The following is a 12,046-nucleotide window of genomic DNA, read 5'->3' as shown; positions in this document are numbered from 1 at the left end:
ACTCTTCACTGGTTGCAGATACTTCAAGAGCCTTTTCCAGGACATCCTATTCCCTTGAGCCTTGGTATCATCAGGATTGGTGAGTGGACAGCCCACTCTGTGTACACCCTACAAAGACACTTAATGCAGACACCTTTGTCCCATCTCTTTACAATAAAGGGGTTGTAAACCCTTGTTTTTTTTTGTTTTTTTAAATAACAGGCACGTCATACCTCCTCTGTGCAGTCCAATTTGCACAGAGTGGCCCCAGTCCTCCTCTTCTGGGGTCCCTCAGCAGAGCTGGTGGTTCCTCCCAGCATCAAGTGTCCACGTTGGAGAAGGCTCTCCTATGGTGGACACCCATGTGGGTGCACTCCCGACTACTGCATGTGTGTTCATTCACACAGAATGCAGGACTCGGCCCGCCCCCCCGGCACCGCATCATTGGATTTGACTGACAGCAGCGGGAGCCAATGGCTGCTCTGCTATCAATCGATTCAATCAGGACATGAGACACCAGATAGATCGGGTGTGCTCATTCTGGGGGGGGGGGGGGGGTGACAGCTTTCAGGTAAGTAAAAAAGGGAGGGGGGGGGGGCTGCAGCACTACAGAAGGTTTTTCACCTTAATGCATGCAATGCATTAAGGTGAAAAATCATGAGGGTTTACAACCCCTTTAAAGCCTCAAAAAGGAAATACTTTGCACTTGCTATTTTCTGTTACTGGTTGCAATTGCACACCAATACTTCTGGGCCCTTGTTGAGCTAGCTGAAGACACTGAACATCTACATCACAAGGACTCCTCCACTCTCCCCCCCCCCCCCCCCCCCACTTAAAGGACTTGTGCACAATATCTGCACGCATTAAGGGGAACTCTACTCAGAAATAAATCATTGCATTTCTTGTAACTTGTTGTTTTTTTAATTGTGGCACAAACTTGTTGGGCCCATGGCATCATGATTTGAAGGGAGCAGTTTGAATTAAAAGGTAATTTTCGTCCATTTTATACCTGGGGTCATAGGTTCTTTCAGGACCCACTGGATAGTACTGTTTGACTTGTGATTTTCTTTGCATTGCATACTCTGCATGTTTAAGTAAGAGTTTAAGACAGACAAATATATGCCGAAAGCCTAGTACATTCTGGTCAGCGCTCTCAGCATGCCGATTGGGAGCCAGTCGGCAGACCTTTTTAAGTCATGAGCCTTCGACAGAAGCTGTCCAAATGGCCCAAATTCTGTCGGACTGTCTTCCACACACATGGCCCGAATGTCAATGGCAGCTGACATTTGGCCCATGTGTATTAGGCTTAAGCCAATCTTGTTCTTGTCATCTTCAATAATCTTAGGAAAAATACTTGCTTATTTTACTACAGTCTGGTGTCTGTGTAATTATCAATTTGAAATATGTCTGAACCCAGGTTGTCAGAGGTGTCGGCAGGTTTGTGAGCTTAAGGCAATCTTTGAGGCCAGTCATGTTCTCTGCCTTTTGACTAAGATCAAGTGTAGTATCTGTTCTTATCAGTTGCCAGAGGCGCTATGCTACTCCCAAATGGGGGAGGGGAGGCAGATTTAAATCCAATGGTGTAATTGTGACTGGACGGTCTGTTTTAGGGACATGTTGGTGCACTTTGGTCATAGAAGCTGATAATTGGTTGTGTCTCAGCAGGCCAGAAGGGTTCTCCCGGTAGGGATGGGTGCTGCATTTGGTCTTGCCGAAGGGCTGGGTTTTCCTGGCCTCCTGGCTATGATTGGTGCGGTCGCTGTTCCTGTTAGCATCCGATGGAGGAGCTGGCATAACCCTTAATAGAGATCGCAGTATATGCAAATCCGCCAGGTTGATGGGGGCCTGGAAGGGCTAGTAAAGGTGAAGGCTGCTTTATAGTCAGCAGCTCTCTCCGAGAAAACCTGAAAGGGCTCTCTATCTGGCAAAGATAGAGGGCCACGCTGGTCCGCTGAGGGTTGGACCTAAAAAGAAGCCCATGGTGTATGTGCTCCTGGAGTGACAGTCCAGGGGTGCTGTAAAATCACTGTGAGTGAGGGTCACTCTGATTTATGGCACCATGGTTACTGTACCATACCATACTTTTTTCCACCTGCCTCCTGGGCTGGGGGTTTTGGCTAGGAACGGAGGAATTTTTTATTTCTGTCCGGAGGGCCTGGTCATTGTTTCACACAACGACCACTTTTCACTCTCCTCTCCACTTCCTTCTCCCCCACTTTCTTTTATTTAAGCCCTTTATCACTTTTTGTATTTTTATGTTTGTACATGATTTTGCATGTCTGACGGTCCTCGGGCCTGTCCTGAAAGTCTTGGGAGGGGGTGGACATGGCCTTCTGGCTTGGCTCACCCTATCTCATGGGGTCTCCGTTCGGGGGAGCCCCACCTGGTACTTAGATGGGTCTGTTTCAGCATATCCTCCAGAGAATGGGGTCCATCTGGTTTTGGCCAGATGGCCCAAGTGTAAGTACCCCAGTCCCCATCTGGAGCCTAACGCTCCGGGGGATCAGGGCAAGGCCCTCTGATTTTAGAGGGCTTGTGTACACCCGTTGCACATTTTTGTGTTTCAAACTTTATGTGTGTGCACATTTTTTTGGCAATGGGTGACGTTTTTGAGTGTGTTTCACGTGCCATGGGCTTACAAAAAAAAGCTGTATAACATTACGGTTTATTTGTGCTGCAAAACAGCTCTGGATGGACAGATGGCCAGCGGTATAAAGGACTTCTCTATTTGGCATAGCTTTAGACACTAGCCTCAAATATTTGTAGCTGCTGGCTTTTAATATATTTTTTTTTAAAGGTGCAGAACCACTTTAAACATGTAAATATTGACTGTTTTAAGAAGGCCCTATTTTGCTTCATACTTGTTCAGTGGAGAGCTTTTTGGTCCCTCTTGGCACACTTCACCATAACCCTTTTAGTTATACTTTCCCATGATACTTAGCCTAATTGAAACATTAAAGAGGACCTTCAAACTTAAAAAAAAAGTAACAGTAAGTAAGTAAAGCAAAAGCAAGTAAAGCAGGCAAAAGCACAGGAAAAAAGTATTACAAAGGATTACATGCAGAATTTTCCTTTTCTATAAGTAGAGCTACCCACAGATATTTTCTGCACGCATGAAAATGGCATAGCTCACCCACCTATTACTTATCAGCATACCTTGAGGTATTTCAAAGAATTTATTAAGTCAAGCAAAGCCTAAAAGAAGAAAGTATTATCAAGTGTACTTGTACAATCAGTAAGACAATAACATTATGGCTAATTGCTTTTATCTCTCTTTTTCAATCGTGCTGAGACAGTCCCTCTTTTCCTTCCCTACAAGAAGTAGGAATGAGCTCTAGTGCAGTTTTTGTAATCCAAAGGAGCGATGGATTGTTCCCAAATACAGAGTAGTTAAAGCGATATTAAAGTCTTGTTTTTTGTTAAATAACTGGATCCTCCTCTTCTCGGGTTCCCCACCAGGGCTCTGCACCTCTCCCTCCCGCCAAGTGCCCCTGAGCAAGCAGCTTGCTCCTGATCCGTAGTTCTGCATGTCCATTCACAAACTGAGCCGCGGCTAAGAGACCTCTCACTACAGTAGGCACTCTGCAAACTCCAGGGGTTTCCATGTAGGTATGCAAAAGGCTCCTCCCTCACAAGCTAGCACCCAGCAATAGTAGCCAGTGGTCCTCTCTGATGGTCAGGGGTCTGCTGATCACCACAGTCATTTGCCACGTCCAGCAAGTGAAACACTGCTCGTCAGTGCGTGCTCTCAGAATCCAGGTATAATGGCAACAGCAGTCTCTGGTCAGCACACTTCTCCTGGGCAGCACAGCATCAGATAGCTCCAGCAAACCCTGGCCACACACCACTGTTTCCTCTACAAAGCAACCTTGTGGCGCTCTCCCTCTCAGCTGCTTAGCACAGGAAATGGCTTGGGTAGCACAGTGATTTTCTTTCTGCAATCTGTCCGCTGGTGGGACAACAGAGCTCCCTTTTTCAGCACCCCAGGTCACAATCCCCTTGCTCTGTTGCATCTGCCAATCACTTTCCTCCTCCAGGCTTGCTCCAGACCCAGCCCAGATGCCCGCCCCATGCACTAGAGACACTCCATTGACCAGCGTTTAACTTGTCTTGCAGTGAAACTGAGCTGGAATAGCTGCCCAATGCAGTCCCTCTGCATCTGGTGTGAATGGACCCTAGTTTGTACTTTCTTTTCTCCCCTATACCTTTGTATAAAACCTCCAGATTTTCTACAATTTATTGGCCAAGATATTTAACATCTGTTGCCTTGCCATAGGAGTAGATGGATCCTTTTGAAAGTATAATAGTGGGTATTACATGTAATTTTATAATTAGAACTGCATGTCATGTCCAGTGGCAGATGGCATTGTATCACTACTACATTTTTGGGATGGTGCCATAGCATTGTGGACATTCTGTTTTTTTTGCCATGGTTTTGGACCACTTGTCTCACGAACAGAGATGAATGAATAGGTCCTCAGGATTAAAGACCATTGGGTTGTTTAATTATATAAATTAAATTAAATTACTTAAACTGGGTATTATTTACATCTTTTTATTGTGGAGATAGACACAAGGTCTATCACAAGGTCATTATTGAATATTTATTGTCTTTTTATCCCCTTGACAACCTCTGTTTAGATGAAATGTACGTCGTGGCAGGACGGAGTTTGTGCTGCCATAACCCATGCCTGTCTGGAGCCAGAACCAATGGCATTTTTTAATGTTTATGCGCATATTTATTGGGGTTTTGTAAGTAGTTTTTGTCGTCTAATTTTAATAAACACCTGACTGTATCACACTATTTGGAATCTTATCTTTTCTGGCCAAGCTTGTATATGGAGCAGGAAGGAGGACTGAAGTGGAGTATAACATCGGATACCGCATATGTTCTGTACATGAACAGATCCACGAAGCGAGATTTATGCAGCTTCACGCTTTGTTAAACCACATATAATTTGGTGTCTAACGATCTTGTAAAAGGTTACGTGATTAGCAGCGGTGGGTTCACTGGTCACAAATCAGTGATCTGAAGGATATGATAGACACTAATTTGTTTTTACATTGAATTTATACATATATAGACAATTAATGTCTTTATGTGGACTTAATTGTCTTCACAGTTATTTTGGTGATCATATTTTTCTTAAGAAAAATATTTGACATTCATAATTTATACAGTGCCTTGCGAAAGTATTCGGCCCCCTTGAACTTTTCAACCTTTTGCCACATTTCAGGCTTCAAACATAAAGATATACATTTTTTATTTTTTGTGAAGAATCACCAACAAGTGGGACACAATTGTGAAGTGGAACGAAATCTATTGGATTTTTGAAACTTTTTTAACTAATAAAAAAATGAAAAGTGGGGCGTGCAAAATTATTCGGCCCCCTTGCGTTAATACTTTGTAGAGCCACCTTTTGCTGCGATTACAGCCGCAAGTCGCTTGGGGTATGTCTCTATCAGTTTTGCACATTGAGAGACTGAAATTCTTGCCCATTCTTCCTTGCAAAACAGCTCGAGCTCAGTGAGGTTGGATAGAGAGCGTTTGTGAACAGCAGTTTTCAGCTCTTTCCACAGATTCTCGATTGGATTCAGGTCTGGACTTTGACTTGGCCATTCTAACACCTGGATATGTTTATTTGTGAACCATTCCTTTGTAGATTTTGCTGTATGTTTGGGATCATTGTCTTGTTGGAAGATAAATCTCCGTCTCACTTTCAGCTCTTTTGCAGACTCCGACAGGTTTTCATCCAGCATGGTCCTGTATTTGGCTGCATCCATCTTCCCCTCAATTTTAACCATCTTCCCTGTCCCTGCTGAAGAAAAGCAGGCCCAAACCATGATGCTGCCACCACCATGTTTGACAGTGGGGATGGTGTGTTGAGGGTGATGAGCTGTGTTGCTTTTACGCCAACCATATCGTTTTGCATTGTGGGCAAAAAGTTCGATTTTGGTTTCATCTGACCAGAGCACCTTCTTCCACATGTTTGGTGTGTCTCCCAGGTGGCTTGCGGCAAACTTTAGACGAGACTTTTTATGGATATCTTTGAGAAATGGCTTTCTTCTTGCCACTCTTCCATAAAGGCCAGATTTGTGCAGTGTACAACTGATTGTTGTCCTATGGACAGACTCTCCCACCTCAGCTGTAGTTCTCTGCAGTTCATCCAGAGTGATCATGGGCCTCTTGGCTGCATCTCTGATCAGTCTTCTCCTTGTCTGAGCTGAAAGTTTAGAGGGACGGCCAGGTCTTGGTAGATTTGCAGTGTTCTGATACTCCTTCCATTTCAAAATGATCGCTTGCACAGTGCTCCTTGGGATGTTTAAAGCTTGGGAAATCTTTTTGTATCCAAATCCGGCTTTAAACTTCTCCACAACAGTATTACGGACCTGCCTGGTGTGTTCCTTGGTTTTCATGATGCTCTCTGCACTTTCAACAGAACCCTGAGACTATCACAGAGCAGGTGCATTTATACAGAGACTTGGATTCTATTTATCACCATCAGTCATTTAGGACAACATTGGATCATTCAGAGATCCTCGCTGAACTTCTGGAGTGAGTTTGCTGCACTGAAAGTAAAGGGGCCGAATAATTTTGCACGCACCACTTTTCAGTTTTTTATTTGCTAAAAAAGTTTAAATTATACAATAGATTTCGTTCCACTTCACAATTGTGTCCCACTTGTTGGTGATTCTTCCCCAAAAAATTAAAATTTTATATCTTTATGTTTGAAGCCTGAAATGTGGCAAAAAGTTGAAAAGGGGGTCGAATACTTTCGCAAGGCACTGTATATTGACACATTTATTGCTTTACATAACTTGGTAGGATTATCATGCACAACACAACAATATTAGGTTAACTGTATTTGAGAAATTGTATATTTTTGTTTTTTGAGTGCAGATATGGTTGGTGTTTGACTTATCTAATTAAATTTTCTAGCACTGAGTACAGTTTCTATGTATTATTACTATTGCTTTTACATATTTGTGGTCCCCAAACTACTGTACTGTGAGTAGACACTTGGTAATGTTTCCCAGCATAGTTTCAGTAGTGATGAGTCAGACTGATGCACTGAACATAAGCTGCTCATACATAGTTTGCAAAAAAAAAGTAGAGCGAGGGTCATTTTTCTGGTTGGTGTAGTGTTTCCTCTTATGTAAACATAACACTAAGCTATGACCATGGTAACTCCCCAGTAGCTATCATACAACCTTACACAGACCATTTATTAGAGTAAATAGGTTGACAGCTCACTAAACACTATACTCTGAGCAGTGGTGGGACAAGGTCACCCGTTGAAGATGGCAAACTGCGCCCCTCCATCCCCTACCTTCCAATAGTGGCCCATGCACCAAAATAGGATTTTAAGGGTTAAAACAGGTGGTAAAGAGGCAACATAATGTATCCTTCAAGGAGGGGAGAAAGCTAAAGGGCTGTGGGGTTGGGGTATTGAGGAGGAGTGTGGAGGTCTAGGGATAAGTTGCCTCCCCACCTCCATGTGCTCACATGTAGCGCTGGCTCCTGACGAGCAGGTGCTATGTGTTTTTTCAAAGCTAATTTTCCTGAAACCACAGTTTTGGAGTTAATTCTTTAAATTTCTGGTTTCAGTATCAGTCCAGCTTGGTTTTGTACTGGGTTCTCCTTGGCCGCAGGTGTCGCTGTCACTGCCGGAAAGTGTGAGAACGCAGTTTAGCTGGATGTATTGAATGCCACTGTTTTCTCTGAACCAGCCCAGTGGGGGTGTTCTCCTGCTGTGCATGCTGGGAGGTGGTATTTAAGGTACCGACATCACGTGCTCAGGGTTCCAGTTCCGGAGATATTTGTCTGTCTGTTCAGTTCTGGTGGTCCTCCTGACCCAGCCCCATGGCCCTCCTGGCCTGGGGTGCGGAACCATGCATTTCAAGTCTTGGGGCTGGCCCGAGGCAACGCAACTGCAGGGACAGGCCCGAGTGAATTTCAGGGCCTAATGATCCAAGGGTGGTCCGGTGCCATCTCATCTGAAGGGAGAGGCCCAGCAACTGAAGAACCCCAGGGGAGGACTCTTCAGGAGAAGGCCGTGTGCAAGGCTGGTTCTCTGAAGGAGCCTGGAGGCTTAGTTGAAGGACGCAACCTGGATCAACACTCATACGGTATCGCCGGATCGGCTGAGCGATACTGGTAACATATGATAGCTCTTTAAATTTGTCTACGTCCCTCAGTGTACCGCTCAAGTCTGTGGCAGGGATTTTGTCAAATATCCTACGCTCAAGGCTGTGGCAGAGACTTTTATAGATATCCTACGCTCAAGTCTGTGGCAGAGACTTTTACAGATATCCTACGCTCAAGTCTGTGGCAGAGACTTTGTCAAATATCCTACGCTCAAGTCTGTGGCAGAGACTTTATCTAACACCCTACCGGCTGCTAGGCCTAGTGAGACGAGGTCTATCTGGGGGTTGTAAAATCCAGTTGTGAAACGGTTGTTATTCTCTGGATTTTTCTATAAGAGACTTTCCATTTTTTGCAGTTTAAAGTACCTGAACTTACTCCTAACCCTCTACCCTAAACTGAGAGACTCTGTTTCTGTTTCAAATAAACAACCCAAAAGAAGATTCAGTGTCAGTTTCCACATTTCTTTGGGCCGTCTACCACAGGAATCCCTAGATGGAGAAGCAAACCAGAAGATAACGGTAAGCCCAATAAAACCAGCAGCTTCTTTGGGGGTTAGTGCTACACACAGTTTACACCTCAGTCCCAGTGAGTTTCCCACCGGGAAAGAAAGCAGCTTCTGCTTCTGAGGTGTGTTCTCAGTGCCCACTGTCTTCCACCCACAACCGGCTGCTATTGAAGGGAGGAGAGAGCAGAATCTTCCCTCCAGTAGCTATCAGACTCCTGACCCTCTGACAGGGGTGAGGGGTCCAATGTAATGTCAAAATTAGTGTATATGGTGCAGGGGTCAGGAATACATAATGCACAGAGTGCTGTGGTCAGCGCTAGGATTAGGAATTCATAACGCGATGTGTGTAATGCAAAGAATTCAAGGGTCAGGAGTACATAAAGTACAGGAGGGGTCAGGAGTACAAAATTAAAAGACTGCAGGAGTCTGGGGTGTGTAATGCACAGTTTAGGGGTCAGGAAAGTGCAAAATTCCTCCTATGAGCAATACTCTCCCCCACTATACTCTTACAGCAAAAATACAGACTCCAAAAACAATGCAGCACTAAACTGAGCACTCACCTGTCTCAGCACAAATCCCCCTCCCTTCTAGCATGAATCTTCTCCACCCCAACCCCCCTCCCAGCATTAATTACACCCCCATCTTTTTTAGTACAAATACTCTTCCCCACCACATTCCCGCCTGGTCTCGAATTCCCAACCCCTAATACATACTCCCAGCACAAGCCCTGCCCCCCCCCCTCAATCAACCCTCTGAGCATAAATCCTCTTCTACCCCAAAGAAGAAAACCCTTCCCAGAACAAATATAAATCCCCCCGCCCAGCCTAAATCCACTTCCCCTTCTTGTATAAATACTCTACCTCCAATCCTCCTTCTAGTACAAATTTACCCAGCACAACTCCTATACCCACACCTTCGCAAATCACCCTTCTAGCATAAATCTGCCCCTCCATTCCCCTCTTCTCTAGTACAAATACTTTTCTCCCCCAAATCATCACTGCAGCAAAAAATACTTCCCTCAATCTCTCCTAACACAATAATTCTTCTTATCTTCCCCCACCTGAATTCCACCTCCTAGCACAAATATCCCCCAATCCCCCATCAAAGCATACAGTATATCCTCCTCCCTCCCCAATTCCCTACTTCTAGCAAAAATCCCCCCTCCCAGCACTTATTTGATCCTGGGCTCTTCCTTGTGTTCTGTCATAAGCAGGGCCGTTTTTAAGGCAGGGCAAAAGGGGAAGCTGCCTGGGCCCTGTCATTGTTGTGGGGCCCAAAGCAGCTGCCTCATACTTGCCAACTATCCTGGATTAAATTCCCTTGTCCCTTGAGGTTTTAGTCCTGTGCTGTGTCCTGATATCTCAGTGTGAAGTGCTGCTACTAATGCTGCCCAGCTCTGCCCTATTGTTGTGTACAGATTACTCACCTGCAGACCCTGTGTTTACATGTAAATATCTGGCATTGATATGTAAATAGTGGCAGCATTCATATGTAAATAGCGGAAGCCAGCAGCATTGATATGTATATCATGTCCCCATGAGGTCATATTCACAGTAATCTCTAGCAACCAATCAACAAGCAGAAATCATGTGCTGTAATCTCTAGCAGCTAATGAGTGAGCCGTAATGTGTGCTGTAACCTTGTAACCAGTCAGTGAGCGGTAATGATACATGTAACCTCTGGCAACCCATCGCAATAGCTGCCTGATCTGATTCAGTAAACTGATTTTGAGTCTAGCTGTTATTTATCGTATGTCTCAGAGCAGGTGTAGAGCAAAACTGCAGAAAAGAAAAGTTTTGCCCAGGGTCCAATCAATATGAAAGACGGCCTTGGTCATAAGACATTACAGAGCCAAGGAGGAGCCTAGAAGAAGCTTTCTTCACTGTAATGTTAACTTTTGTTAAAACATGAAGCCAGTGGGGAGAGATGCTGCCTGCTGCAGTGTCGCCAGCATTTCGCTTTACTGAGAACCCAGGGATACCCTGCAAGAGATGCGGGCAAGTGCCCTGGGTGCCTGGAGCTAGAGATCGCCAACACTGCAGCACACACTGGTGCCCCCCCCCCCCCCTCCATGTATCTCTTCTGCCCCCTCTTGTCCTGGCCCTGATTGTAAGTATCTCTCTCAATGCTAAATGGCTTGTCTCAACTCTCTAACTGATACATCTATAGAACAGCTTGTTCTGTTGAAAAACAACAGACTTACTGGCTGGATCACCAGGTGAAAATAAAAGAGAGCCTAAAAAGGGAACGAATGCTGCCACCACATCTAAGAATCAGTAAGCCGCAATGTAAAAACGTGTTCGCTTTTGGGATTAATACAGCTTTAATTAGTGCTATTTGTTAATCCGCTCCAAGTTAAATAAATCTGTCACGAGACACACATGCTGACCTCTTTCTGAAAATGCCAGTCTTCTGGTTGCTACATTAACTCTCTGCCTTTATTGTCACTAACCTCGATCAAGTATTTATATCAGAACAGTCAGAATAAAGCCAGAGGCCCTAACCTGCTTCTTCTGGATCAGTGACCCTGAGAAATCTCTCTAGCATTGAAGTAGCTGATAGTTGCATCACCATTGACAGCGCTTCAGTGAACAATCCAACCTAGTTCCACAACGTTATGGAGAGGGATACTGTATATAGCTTATTTTAACTTGCACAACAACAAAGGCTTTTGATAGATTTTTAGGACAATACATTAGAAAATGAAAAGGTACCAATACAAAATTATAACTGAATATTTAAAAGATTTACAAAGGACACTTTGCAGCTTAGCTTGAAGTACTGCAATGTACTAAATATCCAATTACAGTAAAACCTTTGATTATGAGCATAATGCGTTCCAGAACCATGCTTGTAATCCAAAGCACTTGTATATCAAAGGAAATTACCTCATAAGAAATAATGGAAACTCAAATGATTCGTTCCACAATCATTTATTCATAGGGCCTTCAGTTTATAGTCCATATAAAAAGATTATAGCAATGTGATAGGTTGTGTAACCATAAAATGTCCATCCACAAATGGAAGCCTCCACAAGGGAATTAGAAGCAAATCCATCAGGAGCTCCAGAGTATAAAAAAGAAGAGATGCGCTTCTAAGTCTAATATTTGTACATTTAACGAAGGTACAACATTTAGCAACTCACATGGTTGATGATTAAAAGATGCACATATAAGTATGCAGGCATCCGGGGTAAAGTTGTCCACATAGACCATAGGTCTTCAAACTACGGCCCTCCAGTTGTTCAGGAACTACAATTCCCACCATGCCTAGTCATGTCTGCGAATGTCAGAGTTTTACAATGCCTCATGTGATGTGTAGTTTTGCAACAGCTAGAGGGCTGTAGTTTGAGGATCCATGACATAGACCATCCTCCACACCGCCGGCTCTCACCGCTGTCAGTCTGCATTCAG

At 44.3% G+C, this 12,046-nt stretch overlaps 1 pseudogene; it reads left to right on the top strand.

Annotated features, from left to right (window-relative positions):
• Window positions 1–1,448: 1,448 nt before the first annotated feature.
• LOC143990652 (U2 spliceosomal RNA) lies at window positions 1,449–1,558 on the top strand (annotated as a pseudogene).
• The last annotated feature ends 10,488 nt before the right edge of the window (window positions 1,559–12,046 follow it).

This window comes from Lithobates pipiens, unplaced genomic scaffold, assembly GCF_037356315.1.
Source record: "Lithobates pipiens isolate NorthernLeopardFrog02 unplaced genomic scaffold, aLitPip1_a1.2 Scaffold_18, whole genome shotgun sequence".
In the NCBI taxonomy this organism is placed as follows: Eukaryota; Metazoa; Chordata; class Amphibia; order Anura; family Ranidae; genus Lithobates; species Lithobates pipiens.
The sequence above is the reverse complement of the archived record's forward strand: the minus strand, read 5'-3'. Positions and strand labels throughout refer to the sequence as shown.